We start from the raw sequence: 13,020 nt of genomic DNA, 5'->3' as shown, positions 1-13,020 counted from the left end.
CGCTGGGACAGGACAGTCGCAACAGACAAACAAACAGATAAGCAATCCTGACGGCACTAAAGAAACTGCCTAGTGCAGTCCCCAGAATTACTCTAAGATAACTTCAACAAGAAGTAGCATGGCTGACACTCTCTAGGAGTGTTTACTACAAACCCTAAAGGAATGACCAGCAAAGGACTGTGGGTAATCCCAACCTTTATACTGCCAGTCATCACAGGAGGCAGGTAGGGGATTTGCATAACGAATGTATGCAAATTCCTCAGCAGCAAGCTGCAATACTGACAAAAAGTCTCTCTTAAAGAGACCTGCAGAATGCAGACCTGAACAGTGGTCAAAAAGCTGTCTGTCTGCACAGGCAGCTGAGCAGATTCTCACACAAACCCTAGAAATCGTTGGAGGGCCTTTAACCCGGCTGGTTGCGGCCACTCCAACACCGCAGAGACTTTCTTAGGGTCCATAGACAGACCATTAGTGGAAATAATGTATCCTAAGAACGCAATTTCTGACACCTCGAACAAGCACTTTTCGAGTTTTGCGTACAGACAATTTTCACTGAGTTTTTCAAGGACAAATTTTACATGCTCTCTGTGTTCCCTGAGACTTTTGGAAAATATCAAAATGTAATCTAAGTAAACGACAACGAAACGTCCCAAAACGTCTCTAAAAATCTCGTTTACTAACTCCCGAAAGACCGCAGGAGCATTACACAACCCGAAGGGCATAACCAAGCATTCGTAATGCCCATCGGGTGTGTTGAATGCTGTCTTCCACTCATCACCCTGCCTGATACGAATCAGATTGTATGCCCCTCTCAGGTCCAGTTTAGAAAACACTTGCGCCCCAGAGACTTGTGAAAACAAATCGTCAATCAGTGGCAAGGGATAACAATTGGGAATGGTCATCTTGTTCAAAGCTCGATAGTCGATGCATGGACGAAGTCCACCATCTTTCTTTTGAACAAAGAAGAATCCCGCCCCTGCTGGCGATTTAGAGGGACGGATAAAACCTTTTTCCAGGTTGTCTTTAATGTACTCCTTCATAGCAAGTTGTTCCGGACCTGAGAGGTTGTACAAGTGTCCCCTGGGAGGTATAGTACCCGGTCTTAACTCTTTCTAAGATGGCGCCTGAGCGGGTAGCCACGGCCACAGGGCTCCGGCTGTAACCTCTCTCTTTTGCCTCTTCTCCGCGGGGCCCCCAGCCATGGATCGCTGCAGGAGCTCCTGCCAGCTTCCCCACACCATCGGATCGGCGACCGGTGCCCTGGCTCTCCGGGATCCGACTCCCCAGCGCTTGTTGTGAGGACCGGCTCATCACGTGGGACGTCGCAGCTGATGGCCCAGGATGAATCTGGACTTTGTGTCGCAGCTGATGGCCCAGGATGGATCTGGACTTTGTGTGCTGGCTCTCCACTCACCGCTGGGATCCCAAGCTCCAGAGCTGCTGGGGACCTGGATCTCATCTGCCACCACTGCGCAGCACTGCCCTCCGTGGCTCTCCACCGCTGCTTCTCCACAGTGGCTGTCCGGGTCTCCTCCGCACAACATCACAGGCACAACACAGGCCCAGGAGCTGCGGGAGGCATCTGCACCGCTCCGGATCCCTGGACTCCGTCGCACATCACACCACGTGGGAAGGAGTCCCGGCCCCTGCAGCAACCACACCGGCCCTCAGCCGAGCCACTGCTCCAGTGTACTGCCTCTGCGTCTGGGACCAGCACATGGGGAGCTCTTCACCATCGCTGCTGGGTTAAGAATCTCTAGCAACAGGCACGGTAGGCTGCTGCTCTCCCCCACCGCTTCTCCATCGCAGGCACAACATCACCTGCTTCTCCATCGCAGCTGCTTCACCTGATGCAGGCACTGCTCTGTGGGCCCTCCACAGAGGAACTTTACCGAGGCCATCCTGGCTACCGGGGTCCTGCTCCAACAACCGAGTGCTGCCACCTTCCCCCATGGGGTCTGCCAGGCTTAAGTAATCCGGCAGGGGCCCACCGATCTGGCACCTTGCCGCACAGTGCCTGAGCAGCAGCTGCAGACCCGACGCGGCCTGCCAGGTGGGACATTTGAGATGGACTGGGTTGCGCTGCAATCTTGGGGGGTCCTGCCTTCCACTGCTTTCTTTCTCACTGTCTACTATCGCTCCTTTTCTTTTTCTTCTCTTTCTCCTTCTCTCTCACACCTGCATTTTCCATGACATGCGGTGGGGTGTCTGTTATGCTGCAGAGCAGTGAGCGCCACACAGAGTGTAGAGGCAGCTCCGCTCGACATAGCATTTAGACGGACCCATCTAGCTTAAGTTGTGTAATGTGCAACGTGTAAATTTTTGTAACATGATGTCTGCTTGTATATCTCCGAAACGACCTTTTGTTTTCTTCTGATTCTGCTGTTACCGTACCATCACCGACCCTGTATGTGCCAAAAATAACCCCCGTTGTACTTGGCGAAATAAATGATTCTGATTCTGATTCTGGAATAGGGCAATCAAATTCTCGGTGAGGAGGAAGTTTATCAGAAGCTTTAGGGCAAAAAACGTCAGAATAGGCCTTATATGGAGAAGGGACCCCTTCCACATGAACCTCAGTGAAACACAGGGTAACCTTGTCTAAACAAGTGGTTCGACAGGCTGGGGACCAGGACAACAATTGCCTAGCGTTCCAACCGATCTGAGGTGAATGCTGACATAACCACTGGAGGCCCAGGACAATCATAGCAGATGACATTTTTAACACATACAATTGCAATTCCTCCCTATGCAGGACTCCAATACGGCAGGTGAGGAGAGGAGTCTGTGAGAGGGGTTGCTTATTCTGTAGTGGAGAATCATCTATGGCTGTAACATAGACCTGCCTCTCCATGTAGAGAACGGGAATTCCTCATTTTGAGACTAGATCTGCGTCAATAAAGTTTGCTGCAGAGCCTGAATCTATGAAAGCTTGTGTGCAGAAAACTTGATTCTCCCACGTAATAGGACATGGTAACAGTAACTTAGGCATCTTGGGAGGTAAAACAGGTTCGCCTAGGGTAGTACCTTCAACTACACCTAGGCGGAGAAGTTTTCCGCCTTCCTACTGCAATTCTGAATCAAATGACCTTTCTCGCCACAGTATAAACAGAGGCCTTCTTTCCTCCTTCTGTTTTTTTCAGACTCTGACAACTTTGAATGACCGATCTGCATTGGCTCATCCAAAGTAGTCGTGGCCGGAGGAGGGGAAGAGACAGTTCTGGGAACAGTACGCAGCTTACCCTGTCTATGATATTGTACCCTGCGATCTATCTTAACTGCCAATGCAATGGCTTTATCAAGGGTTTTGGGTTCTGCGTGACTGAGCATGATGTCTGAAACTGACTCAGATAACCCTGAGAGAAAACAGTCAAGTAAAGCGTAATGTTCCCACCTGGAAGAAATTGCCCACTTTCTGAACTCTGAGGCACAATCTTCCACCGTGCCATGACCCTGGCAGAGTCTCTTTAAATTTCTCTCTGCTGTGGTGGCAATATCTGGGTCTTCATATATGACCGCCATGGCATCAAAGAAAGCCTGGACAGACCCTAAGGCCTCATGACCACTAGGCAGGTTATACGCCCAGGTTTGTGAGTCTCCATTCAAAAGAGTTTTAAGCAGGGTTACCCGCTGTAATTCAGAACCTGACGAAATAGGCCTCCTTTCAAAGTATAACATACACCTGTTCCTGAAATTTCTAAAATCTGACTTATGACCTGAAAATCTCTAAGGGAGTGCCATCTTAGGTTCACGGACAAAAGAGGGAGGCGATGATGATACAATTCTCCGTGGGTTGTTTACAGCCTCAGTCAGGAGATTTAACTGAGCCTGCTGGGATGCCACAGTGGCTGTTAACTGATCAACAGCTACAGTTAACGCCTGAACCTGCGCCTCCATGATATTTTTTGGGTCTGCTGTTATGTAATGATCTGTAACAGCTCTTAACAGAATAATAGTCAGTACTTTATTCAGAGTGTGATCACACGTGTTTTTTAGTCCACAGTAACACAGGAGTACTCCTAAGTGATAGCCCTTGGCTGTAAGGACTATCACTAGGTAGAGTGGTCGTACAGGCAATATCAGTAACAGCGCAAAGGTGTACAGAGGCGCCGGAAGGATAAAAATAACTAAAAAGTTTAAAATTGTTCTGGTTGCGGTGGTGGACCAGCCAACCATAAACAGACAAAAAGGCTGTCGATTTTCAAAACATATATACAGTTTATTCAATTACTCCCAGTAAAGAGTCGCAACGCGTTTCACGGGCAATAACCCGCTTCCTCAGGCAATAAAGGACAGGAGCAATACACAGCGTTTAGTCTCGATGATGCTTGGCACCTCTATCAGTAACAGGTCGGTCAGGAGGCAGTACAGAGTCGTCAGGCAAAGGCGTAGTGAGAGCCAGGCAAAAGGTCCGCAACAGATCAGATGAGCGAAGGTACAAAATCAGGAGGCAATATCAGAGTCAAGGTTGGGCCGAGGTCGGTAACAATCAGATAGGCAGAATACAGAATCGAGAGGCAGAGGGCGGAGTCAAGAGTATCAGACAAAGAGTCATACACAGATAATCAATACAATAATGAATATTACTTTTACAGCTATCAATAGTACTCCTAGCTATGTGTGAATCCCCGGGGTCCTGCCGGATCAAACACACTGGGAACTGACTAAGGTCTGAGAGCTTAACCGCAAAGTTTCAGCAACAGCAGACAATGAGACACTGATCGCTCAGGCCTTAAATACAACAGCACATTCCAAAAGTTCTGCCCTGTGGACTTCAGCCAATCAGCGGCGAAAGCCAGCCCATTGCTGTCAGCTGACCGGCAGGTCAGCTGGCGTACGTTAAAAAGGGGCGCTGGGAAAAAAGGGCGCCGGGTTTTTAACGATAAGCATGGATAACGTTTAAAAATGTATTGTACTGTATTTCATTTAAAATTAATGTTTTATAAAGTTATAAATCATTAAATAATGTGCATTAAATCGGCAATTGTAAAAACGTTAATCTTTCGTTTAAATAGTGAAACGTATAATAACGTTTAAAAAAAAATATTACTAAGTAACCCTCCCTGTACCTACCCCTAACCCCTAGACCCCCCTGTTGATGCCTAAACCGAAGACCCCCCCTGTTGGTGCCTAAGTAACCCTCCCTGTACCTACCCCTAACCTCTAGACCCCCCTGTTAGTGCCTAAACCTAAGACCCCCCTGTTGGTGCCTAAACCTAAGACCCCCCTTTTGGTGCCTAAACCTAAGACCCCCTGTTGGTGCCTAAACCTAAGACCCCCCTGTTGGTGCCTAAACCTAAGACCCCCCTGTTGGTGCCTAAACCTAAGACCCCCCTGTTGGTGCCTAAACCTAAGACCCCCCTGTTGGTTTTTTCGTTTAAAAATAATGTAAAAAAAAAAAAAAAAAAAAAAAATGTACTGTTTTTCGTTTAAAAATAATGTTTGAAAAAAAATATTGTACTGTTTTTCGTTTAAAAATAATATTTAAAAATGTATAAATCATTAAATAATGTGTAATCATGAGAAGCAGTAATAAAACATTAAGTCTCCGGGCGCCGCTTTTAAAACGTTATTTTTCTCCGGCGCCCTTTTTTCCTATCGGGCGCCCATTAAACGATATTTATTATAGGAGTGAATGGCGGCGCCCGATTTGTCCACTAGCCTCAGGCGCCCGAATTTACTGTTACCGGTCAGCTGACCCGCCTTCTCAAAGCATAAAGGCCCTGTTTCCTAGTGGGCGCGTGCGCTGCCCTGCTTTGATGCACTCTGGAGAGACCTGTTCTACCGGAAGGGAAAGCCTGAGATGACACGGCGAGATCCGCGGTGACGTCAGACACGGGAGCGGCGGCCGCACCGCTCCCCGCTGCAGAGGTAACTACATCAATCCTGACAGCCTCAAAATGACCCGTGAAATCCTAACGGTACTCATAGGACGTTGGGCCCCTTAGCGCACTAGGCTGCAAAAATGTGTCACACGTGGTATCGCCGTACTCAGAAGTAGTATAATGTGTTTTGTGGTATATTTTTATACATACCCATGCTGGGTGGGAGAAATATCTCTGTAAATGACAATTTTTTTTTTTTTTTTTTTTTTTTACACACAATTCTCCATTTACAGAGATATTTCTCCCACCCAGCATGGGTATGTGAAAAAATACACCCCAAAACACATTATACTACTTCTCCTGAGTACGGCGATACCACGTGTGACACTTTTTTGCAGCCCAGGTGCTAAGGGGCCCAAAGTCTTATGAGTACCTTTAGGATTTCACAGGTCATTTTGAGGCATTTGGTTTCCAGACTACTCCTCACGGATTAAAGGCCCCTAAAATGCCAGGGCAGTTTAGGAACCCCACAAGTGACCCCATTTTAGAAAGAAGACACTCCAAGGTATTCCGTTAGTAGTATGGTGAGTTCATAGAAGATTTTATTTTTTGTCAGTCAGTAGCGACTAAAAGCTGGAGGAGGAGCGCAGATAGGGGACCCAGGCGAGGGAGGGGGGGTCCGACACCCCCACCACTGTGCCCAATACCCCCTCCCTAACCGCTACCCCTCCAGCTTGGCGGCCCCCTACCCACGGCTTGGGGGGGCGAAGGAGTCTAGGGCCGGCCCTGGCTCCTATGCCACTATGCGTATCATTCCACTCGCACACAACCTATCTGATGCACTTCTCCCAGCTGGAGCACCTGAGTGGGTGGGTGAGGGATGGTTAAACTTACCCAGGACGCATCAAGTCACTACCACGCTTCCTCCTTCAATGAGGAAACAGTGGTACTAATCACGTGATGCAGCTTGGGATGCGCCGTGGGACGGATTAAAGAAGACAGGCGCTGGGTAATTTTAACCCTTCCTTACCCACCCGCTCAGGTGCTCTATTTATCAGGATGAATTCCGAATGAAATCCATTCGGAATTCATCTGGAGAGCATCCCTGGCTTTCAACTCAAAAGCCCATCCCTGATAGTAGCCAATGAAAATAATAAGAAAAAAGGGATTGATGAAGGTGAAACTTGACTTTGACCAAATATAGTCCTAATATGGAAAATCAAGTAGAAAGGAACATGGGGGTTCCTAGGATCCTAAGAGATCTGGGGCACTTTTTGGCATGCCAGCAAGAAAATGGGTGTGGCCACAGACCAGAATGTGGTTGTGGTCATGGGTGGAGCTAAATTTACATGAACTTAAAGGGACACTTAAGCCAGAAAAAAAAATGAGTTTTACTCACCTGGGGCTTCTACCAGCCCCCTGCAGCAGTCCTGTGCCCTCGCAGCCACTCACTAATCCTCTAGTCCCCCGCTGCCAGCTAGTTTCATTTTTGCCAACAGGCCCGACAGGACTGGCCACGCGTAGCTTTCTCCGCATTCCCGACTGTAATTAGCGCTATTGCGGGACGCAACACGTACAAAAATACGCGTTGCCGCATATCTATGCATTGGTAATGCGACAACGCGTATCTTTGTACGCGTTGCGGCCCGCAATACCGCTAATTTAGTCGGGAATGCGAAGAAAGCTATGCGTGGCCAGTCTTGTCAGGCCCGTCGGCAAAAACGAAACTAGCCAACAGCGGGGGACCAGAGAATTGGTGAGTGGCTGCGAGGGCACAGTACTGCTGCAGGGGGCTGGTAGAAGCCCCAGGTGAGTAAAACTCATTTTTTTTTCTGGCTTAAGTGCCCCTGCAGTCTAAGTAGGCTGGGGCATGCTGGGTGTTTGGTATCATGCTGGGTACTGTGGTGCTTCTATTGCTAGTACACACGATACAATTTTCTGGCAGATTTACCTGCCAGATCGATTTTTTAAAACATGTCTGATCTGAACTTCGATTGATTTTCCAATCGATTTCCACAGAAGTGAATGGAAATGGATCAGAAGATCGGTCGGAAAGTTGATCGAAATTCAGATCGGACATGTTGGAAAAAATCGATCTGGCAGATAAATCTGCCAGAAAATTGTATCGGGTGTACCTAGCATATGTGGCATACTGGGTGTTGTGGTGCTTCTATGGGGCATGCTGGGTGTTGTGGTGACATGCTGAAAGCTGTGGAGCTTTCATAGGGAGCATGTATCATTGTGTGTGTCCTCACTGTTCCTCCCCTGAACCCCCCTTCCCAGAAGAGCAGCGGAAGGATCTACTCCATCCGCTCTCCAGGCTCAAACCAACTAGAAGCATTTTCTAAGCGATTTGAAAAAGCTCTTGCTAATGCAATGCTATGGGCTATTTTTATAAAATTGCTCAAGTGAGATCACACCCATAGTATTACATTAGCAAGAGCTTTTCAAATCACAAAGCTCTCAGAAAAGCGCTCCTAGTGGGTTTCAGGCCTCCAGACCTCCTTTGTAGCTGACAATTCTCCCCCTTGCATACGAGAATCAGACTCTAGGAGCTCTAGCTTCTGATTACTTCTCAGACACTAATGCTGAGCATACACGGTGAGTTTCTTCTTATCAATCGAGCAGCTAATGGCTCGATTGATAATTTCTGACCTGTCCGATACCCCACCGGATCGATTCCCCGCTCGATACCGGCGGGCAGGATAATGGGCAAAAATGAAAAGCTGATAAGAAGTGCCCGTGGGGAAGAGCAGGAATCGATCCGGACGGCCACGGGGACGAGCGGGCCGGGGACGCGCCGGCATCGAGCCGCTGGCTCGATACCAGCGCATAATCTAACCGTGTATTCCCAGCATAAGGGCTTGTTCACACTAGGGGCTTGATTCACTAAACCGTGATGACAACACACCTTATCAAAGATATCACACGTCATCAAATTTATCACACGCTATCAAAAGTTATCACACATTATCAAAAGTTATCACACATTATCAAAGTTATTACACGTTATCAAAAGTTATCAAAGTTAACACGTCGTCTCTGAGTAGCATAGCGAGTGCTACAAACCCGCAGGGGCTCAGGGTAGGACGAGTGCCATTGCCAATTAGCAGGCATAAGTTTGTAGCGATTGCTATGCTACTCTGATAAGGCGCGTTAACTTTCATAACGTGTGATATCTTTGATAAGGTGTGATATTTGTCTTATCATGGTGTAGTGAATCAAGCCCTATGAGCATTTGCGGATTTTTTTAAGTGCTGGCGAATTTTGAAGTCGCTCTAAAAGCGCTTGTGCAATGATTTCCTATGAAACTATTCACATATGAGTGTTTTGATTTCTTTCCAATCGCAAACGCGCTACCTGTACCATTTTCTGAGCGCTTTGGCTTCACTGGAAGGTATAGGAAAAGCGCAAGAAGCTTTAAAATGCTATTACAGCTGCAATTTTGTGAGCACTTTTTTTGTCCATCTCAATTTAAATGTGAAGTATTTCCGGGTCATCCTGCACTTCCTGTTTGGTTAGAAGGAGAAGGAATATTAAGACTGCATCATGAGTCGACGCCTCAACGGAGTTGGTTCACAACAGAGGACTTGATCGCTAAAGTTCAGGGGCATCCTGAATTTTATGATAAAAAAGCACCCTGGATTTAAAGATACACCCAATAATAATCTGGTGTGGGCTGATATTGCTGCTGAGTTTGCTAAGGGCATTTGGGATGATTTTTGCATCACTGGATCTCCGGTTGAAATCCCAGCCAGGTCAACATCTGTGTAACGATTGGTGTCAGCACACAGAGAGAATCTGATTATTGGGGATCTGCATTATCACCAACAATACAGATGTATACCTGATTATTGATGATCTGCAGAATAACCAATAATACAAGTATGACTAACCTCTGGACACCTAATAGAGTGTAAGTGTTTGGTGCAACTGTAGGCTATCTCCCGTGGGGCGGGAGACACAGATAACTTCGACCAGAGACCCAGGCCCGCCATCAGGGGGGGACAACCGTGACTCCCGTCACGGGCCCCAGCCCTGCAGGGGGGCCCCGTCCCCGCCGCGGCCCTGGCGGGTGCCGCCCGGCCACCGCTCAACCCCCCCCTGACCGCTGCTCCCTCCCTCCATCCCTCTATCCGCCGCCACCGCCTAGTCAGACCCCGATCAGGCGGCGACAATAGTGCGGGCGCTAGGACCCAGCGCCCGCACTGATATGCGGAAGTGACGTCACTTCCGCATATAGAGCGGGTGCGTCCAGCGCCCGCTCTTACTGGTCGGGTCGCCGCTGATCTTGAGGTCTGACGCTTGGGGCAGCACTGGCAAGGTAGGGGAGGCAGCGGCGGCGGCGGCTGGGGGGGCTCCCTGTCACTCGCTCACTAGCTAAAGGGCCTCCCTGTCACTCACTCACTACTTAAAGGGCCTCCCTGTCACTCACTCACTACTTAAAGGGCCTCCCTGTCACTCACTCACTACTTAAAGGGCCTCCCTGTCACTCACTCACTACTTAAAGGGCCTCCCTGTCACTCACTCACTACTTAAAGGGCCTCCCTGTCACTCACTCACTACCTAAAGGGCCTCCCTGGCACTCACTCACTACTTAAAGGGCCTCCCTGTCACTCACTCACTACCTAAAGGGCCTCCCTGTCACTCACTACCTAAAGGGCCTCCCTGTCACTCACTCACTACTTAAAGGGCCTCCCTATCACTCACTCACTACTTAAAGGGCCTCCCTGTCATTCACTCACTACTTAAAGGGCCTCCCTGTCACTCACTCACTTACTTAAAGGGCCTCCCTGTCACTCACTCACTACTTAAAGGGCCTCCCTGTCACTCACTCCCTAAAGGGCCTCCCTGTCACTCGCTCACTAGCTAAAGGGCCTCCCTGTCACTCACTCACTACTTAAAGGGCCTCCCTGTCACTCACTCACTACTTAAAGGGCCTCCCTGTCACTCACTCACTACCTAAAGGGCCTCCCTGTCACTCACTCCCTAAAGGGCCTCCCTGTCACTCACTCACTACCTAAAGGGCCTCCCTGTCACTCACTCCCTAAAGGGCCTCCCTGTCACTCACTCACTACTTAAAGGGCCTCCCTGTCACTCACTCACTACCTAAAGGGCCTCCCTGTCACTCACTCACTACCTAAAGGGCCTCCCTGTCACTCACTTACTACCTAAAGGGCCTCCCTGTCACTCACTCCCTAAAGGGCCTCCCTGTCACTCCCTCACTACCTAAAGGGGCTCCCTGTCACTCACTCCCTAAAGGGCCTCCCTGTCACTCACTCACTAGCTAAAGGGCCTCCCTGTCACTCACTCACTACTTAAAGGGCCTCCCTGCCACTCACTCACTAGCTAAAGGGGCTCCCTGTCACTCACTCACTACCTAAAGGGCCTCCCTGTCACTCATTTACTACCTAAAAGGGCTCCCTGTCACTCACTGCCTAAAGGGCTCCATGTCACTCACTACCTAACCTGGGGGTCCCTGTCAGAATCCAGGTGAGAGGTGTCTACCATAATAAGGGGGCATTCTGCCTATTTATGTGAAATGCTGTCTATTTATGTGCCTCATGACTGCTGAATTTGTCTTGTTGGGGGCCTAATGATTGAATTTTTACTTGTTGGAGGCCTCATGATTTGTTGGGAGCCTCAAGATTGTTGAATTTGTCTTGTTGGGGGCCTCATGATTTGTTGGGGGCCTCATGATTTGTTGGGGGCCTCATGATTGCTGAATTTGTCTTGTTGGGGGTCTCACGATTGCTGAATTTGTCTTGTTGGGGGCCTCATGATTGCTGAATTTGTCTTGTTGGGGGCCTCATGATTGCTGAATTTGTCTTGTTGGGGGCCTCATGATTGCTGAATTTGTCTTGTTGGGGGCCTCATGATTGCTGAATTTGTCTTGTTGGGGGCCTCATGATTGCTGAATTTGTCTTGTTGGGGGCCTCATGGTTTGTTGGGGGCCTCATGATTGCTAACTGCGAGACTATGGGAAAAGCTGAATCATTACCATATGAGACAATAGCATTAAACCTACTTTTTTAGCTTTTTTAAACAGAAAATAAAACTGGGAGGTTCTAAAAAAAATGATGGAGCACTTCCTCCTTCCGGCTTGAAGGAGGAAGTGCTTGATATCGAGGCTTGCAACGCGTCCATTCGGACACTTGCACCTCGTTGAAAAGCTGGGCGGAGAGCGGCGTTTTGGGTAATTAACCCCGCCGCATCTAGCCGCTCAGCTGTGGCAATTAGAGCTAACTTGAATCACGAGTATCCACCGTGGTTATTCGTGATTAATTTGTGGACAGCAAGCCTCCAACTAGCTCTGCCAACATGTAATGGCTACGCGCATTTCTCAGTTTGTGGGGGGGGGGGGGGCCGGACTGATTATTTGTGAGGGGCCCCAAAATTTCTGATGGCGGCCCTGCAGAGACCACCTGAGGAGCAGGTGGCCCTGGGCTGTGCAGGAACTATTTCCTAAGAGTGGATAAAGAGATAATCTGGCAGGCAGTGATTCCCTGGTAAACTGGGAATCAGACTGTACTGCAGCCAGAAGACTCCTATGGGATAGAGGCCCCTGGCTGTACTGCAGGAATGACTCTCTGAGGAGCAGGAGGTCCTTGCAACTAACTGACACTTGGTGGAATAGTGTCACGGGTAGTACAGACAGACTGAACACTCAAGGGATGAGTGACAGCCAGAAGGGTCGGACAGGCCAGGTCGGCAACACACGAGCAGATAAGATACAAAGATGGAAGGCTGATTTGGTAACCGGGTACAGGCAAGGTTGGCAACTGGTAGGCAGATAGGCAGAGGTACCGAATCAGATAGCAAGAGAAAGGTCGACAGAGAAAATGGTCATAACAGATATAAAGCACAATCCTAGTCTGAGGTGTGAGGTTCTTGGTCTCGACACCCAGGAACTGGTCTAAAGAATAACACAGTATCTAAAGATTGGGTGTGAGGTCCTTGGTCTCAACACCCTGGAACTGGTCTAAGATATAACACAGCAATGACACAGTAATCCTAAGCTTGGGTGTGAGGTCCTTGGTCTCAACACCCTGAAACTGGTCTAAGGTATAATACAGTAATGACACAGTAATCCTAAGCTTGGGTGTGAGGTCCTTGGTCTCAACACCCTGGAACTGGTCTAAGGTATAACACAGTAATGACACAGTAATCCTAAACTTGGGTGTGAGGTCCTTGG

The sequence above is a fragment of the Hyperolius riggenbachi genome, chromosome 8 (genome assembly GCF_040937935.1).
Source record: "Hyperolius riggenbachi isolate aHypRig1 chromosome 8, aHypRig1.pri, whole genome shotgun sequence".
In the NCBI taxonomy this organism is placed as follows: Eukaryota; Metazoa; Chordata; class Amphibia; order Anura; family Hyperoliidae; genus Hyperolius; species Hyperolius riggenbachi.
Note: the sequence above shows the minus strand (reverse complement) of the source record.